We start from the raw sequence: 4,758 nt of genomic DNA, 5'->3' as shown, positions 1-4,758 counted from the left end.
ATAAAAATATTAAACTTAACAACTCTGTTATCGAATAAACTGAATATCGAAAGCTTTCAGAATCACTATCCGAATCTGAATCTGAATTCTCGGTTATCCAAAATTTCTTCAGATTCGGATGTTCGAATAAAATGGATTCGGATCTTTTGAACACCCCTATCTCACTCCCATTTAGTCATATAATGATAAAAAACAATATACGATTAGAGAAAAAGTTGCAGGACATCATTGGTTATTCGACCTATTGATCACCACCAGTCCACGATGCACGACCACTAGCCTCCCGTCGGCCACCCGCCACTTTCCTCCTATGTCAGTCACTTTTCATTCACCACCGCTATCCACTCATTTAGTCAAAAGATATGTTTCTAATTTTTTTTGTATTGTTTTCGCTTTTGCTTTTAGGCTTTATGTGCAATTTTGCTAATTATATGTGTCTACAACAAAATGGATGAAATTGGACTTTATGTTTTGTTACTGTCTATTTGATTATAAGTTTGTTTTAAATCCGTCACTGATAATATATGAATGGTTCGGTCCATCACCTAAATACACATGTCACTGTTTATTACGTTTCTTATATAGCTTGATATATTTTATCCCATTTTCATCTCTTATACACAAGTTAGACTCTATGGTCTTTTTCAATGTGGTGTAGTGATACGAAATTTGGTTTCTCAATGTGGACCACGTTCTATCCCACATACAAAACTTTGAGAGCACATGATTGGCTTATTGACGGAGAACTGGGATCTTATCATCTCCAGTTAATTCTTGAGGCGTCCGGATTTTACCACTAGTGGGCATTCAGTGGGTGGATTTTCCTCATAATAAAAGATAACTTGGAGACGCTTAAGAACTCTGTATGGTTGGGTTGGGCCAGCTGGCGGTGATCTTTTGTCGTTGGGTCGTCCCATTCAGAATAGCTAGGCAATTATCTGTTTTTTGGTTGTTAAAAAAAACATTTACATATATATATATATATATTGACTTGAGGATTTGAAGAAAGTGAGAGTTGAATTGGATTGATCTCATTGGACCCTTTGACATTTGATGGAGGCAGCACGTCTAGACTGGCAGGCAGGCAACAGTCAGAAGAATGTAGGTTGGCACGGGTTGGGCATAGGGTGATCCATGTCTACCCCCACTCCTCGTGTGGTCCGTGTTTCCTCATATTCTTCCGCTCAAACTAGACGCAAAAGTCATCTTGTTTACTACCACTAATATCTTCGTTTTCGCCTTGTCTTTTCATTCAAAGTAAAAGAACTTAAACCAATTGGTCCAACATTAGCTCCTTAATTTTCCTTATGGAGTCGAGCAAATGTTTTTTCAGCTGTAAGTTTTCTTCTAGATAAGTGAATCGGGATACTATGTTATGTTATTCTAGCGGAAAGTGATTCGTTTACTAGGTATTCAGACCTTAGTCGTTAAAAAAATGTATAGAAAAATCAAAATTTTTAAAAATGAGTGTTTGATATCATTATTGTTTGTCTTTTTTAATTTCTTAGCGTTATCAATTAAATTTTCATTTCTTCCTATCGAAATATTAGCGTTTCTAGTTCTAAGGGGGTGTTTGGGATTTCTTATTTTGCCTCATTATAACTTTTCATTAAGTTAATAACTTATAAAAGTGTAACTTATGGAACTTTTCCGCTCACAATATAAGCAATCCCAAACATCATATTATTTTTCAAAAAGTTTATAAGTTATAAGTTGATGAAAATAAGCAATCTCAAACACTCCCTAAGTTTTGACACAAAAATTGAGCGTATCTAGTTCAAATATATGTGAGCCATAATAAAAGTTGGATACTCTCGTAGCATGTTTTCTAAAGTTGGTGTACGTAAATAAAATTGTTAGATTAACTTTTTCATAAGTTTGTGTGATGAATCATCTTATTTTATTAATACGTGTGAATCATATAATTATACAACAAATTGATATAACTCAAAAAAAAAAAAAACCAAAACGATTAATTTAGTTGAATAACTTTCAAATATTATTGATCTAGAAAAATAAATCAAAAATTAGATCATCTCTTATAACCTTAAAATAAATTAGAACAAACACAAACTTCTATTTATCTACTATATATAAGGCTATGTGTAGTGTATGTACTACAAAATGAGGCGTTTTCTTTCATATGACGTACAGTCCGCAAATAGATTGTTTTTGTTTTAGGGTGTAATGGTGTTGTAGCCTAAAACAAAAAGGAAGTCGCCCAGCCCAAGTTTGCCCATTTTGTCGCCCTCGGGGGCGGTGTTCTCGCCCCTAATTGCCCAATTTCGCCCATATTTGAAGCCCACCACACATGGCCTAATATATGAGAGGAAGGCAAATTAAGATACCTTGGTTTTAATGGATTTACAAATCAATCCGCATGTTACAACCTTTAATACATATAGGATAAGGGCAAATTTGTCCACTAAAAGGGTTTATTAAATAATAGTTACAATATTAACTCCTTCACTTTGCTTAACTTTTGTAAATTTTAAAAATAGTTACAACTATGATCCTTAATCTTTCATTCATATGTGATTTTTATTTTCATTTTTAACTCAACTTCCCTCATGATTTTTAAACATTAATAACTTTTTATGTGCTAATATTTTTTTTAAAGATATTAAACCATAAAAACGGGTATGTTTTTTTCTTTAATTTTGAGTATCATATTGTTATAGATTTTTCATTTATAAAAATAATATTTTACGTAGGGGTGTTTGCGGTCTGGTTTTGATGATTCTAAATTAAACAGTGGGTCAAACCGTTAGTAACCGATTTTTGTCGTCGAAAACCGAAACGAACCCTTGAAAATGGAAACGACCGGCGGCTAAGAGTTAATGAAAAAAATCAACGGTAAAATCAAACAAATGACCGGTTTGAATGTTTTTCGGTTCAAATCGAACAACGTACTCCCATAAAATTGTCACATGATTACAAATGTATGTGTTTCCCGCTACATTGCACGGACACCCGTTTAGTATATTAAATATAAATATGGTCTATCTAACATATAGAATAAATAGTTATCTATAACTGTAATAGTTATCTAATTAATGAGATCGGTCAATTAGCTCATACCTGCCCCACCTTCCCATCTCATAGCTCGGGTTCGGAAAAATTAACTCCAACACCTATAACATGTGTTTACGTATTATTATCGATGTTACACTAGTGAAAATCGATACTTGAATGACACTTTTTTTAACGGCCAACAAAAGGAAATTATAACATGAATGAACAAACGTTACAAGCAAGTTACTCGCAACAAACCACCTATAATTACAAGTGCAAAAACTACCCCGGAGACACTCCTTTTACATATTAAACGTAAACCCGTACCACCTTCCCCATGTTAGCGCAGGGTTTTTTCCGCTATTTCTCACCCACAAATAACTTAGGACCTTCACGTTATTCAAGCTAACCAGTTTCCGCTCGAACACCACTATAATCATGCACTATAGTCGTATAAAAAAGTGATGAAGCTCGAATAAAAACATAGAATAAAGGAGCGATTCAATACATATAAATAATTCCAAAAAAGGTGGTTGGCTTCAAAATTTTACCCTACTTTAAAAGTTGTATTCAAGTTACATAAGATTGTAGCATTCCTCGCCCTTGCACCATGTTTCTAACTTTCTATAAACTCTTTAGAAGAGACATGTGAAATAAACTTATTAACTAACCTTGTCATTTCTAAGCTTTTATCAAAACATTTTATTTTGTTTGCTATTGAGATCAATGTTGTAAAACTCCCGAGTAGGCGGCCGAGTACTCACCGATTATTCCCGCCTAGATCGAGTACTCATCGCCTCGGTCGAGTACTCCTTAGGTATTTTCCAAGTAATCCCCGACTACTCCCGAGTACTCGCAACTCCCCAGTCGACCGCCTAAGACCACCTAACGACTTTTACAACGAGATAATAGTTATTGTAACTATAAATCCACCACGAGCTAATGTCGGGGCAAATGTAGTTTGATAGGTAGAAAGTCAAGTAAATTGTGGTCGGAAAGAAACCCAAGTGGAACCGGATCACTTTCAAATGATATTGAATGTGATTCAAGTGCACTTATATTTAATCAATTCAGTAATAAAAGCCCTTTTAATGCATTACGTTTTCAAAGAAAAAAAAACATATATTCACTTACTTTATAGGTTTAGATTATAGGGGTGATAATGAGCAAGTAAAATGATATCATTATAACTACTCAGCTAAGCACGAGTGGGGGTAAATTTATAAACTTTCACCTAATAATGAAATTGAATTTCTTTTATAAGTGGGTTGCGTTACATGTGCAATCATTAATGTAAAGAAAATGTTTTTTCTTTAATGTTTAAAACATATAAATTGATGTATTTGTTAGACCAAGTGTGTCGGGGTGGCGCTATTGCCACCTCACCCATCTTTCATTGTTAAACATTACGTTGTTGAGTCTAATAGGGCGCCACTATGTTAACAGACAAAGGGCTCAAGGAGGTGAGGCCATACTCAAATCCAATCAATCATGTTTATTCATTCACATTTTTATATTAAAACAATTTAATTAATAATTGTATTGTTAACTAAATCAATATGTGTTTTTATGAAAAAAAATTAGAGAGAGCCTCCATGCGTGACAGGACATTTTGTACTGTTTAGTTGAACATTTACACATAGCCTTATGTTAAATGAATACGTCGAGATGAGACTAATTGTGCTTATTTGATTAAGAGAGGCTTTAGATCAATTGTTGTATGGCTTGGATGTACAATCGCAA

This window comes from Bidens hawaiensis, unplaced genomic scaffold, assembly GCF_021521415.1.
Source record: "Bidens hawaiensis isolate Kalapana, Puna unplaced genomic scaffold, B.hawaiensis_p1.1 tig00033189_1, whole genome shotgun sequence".
NCBI classification, from domain to species: domain Eukaryota; kingdom Viridiplantae; phylum Streptophyta; class Magnoliopsida; order Asterales; family Asteraceae; genus Bidens; species Bidens hawaiensis.
The sequence above is the reverse complement of the archived record's forward strand: the minus strand, read 5'-3'. Positions refer to the sequence as shown.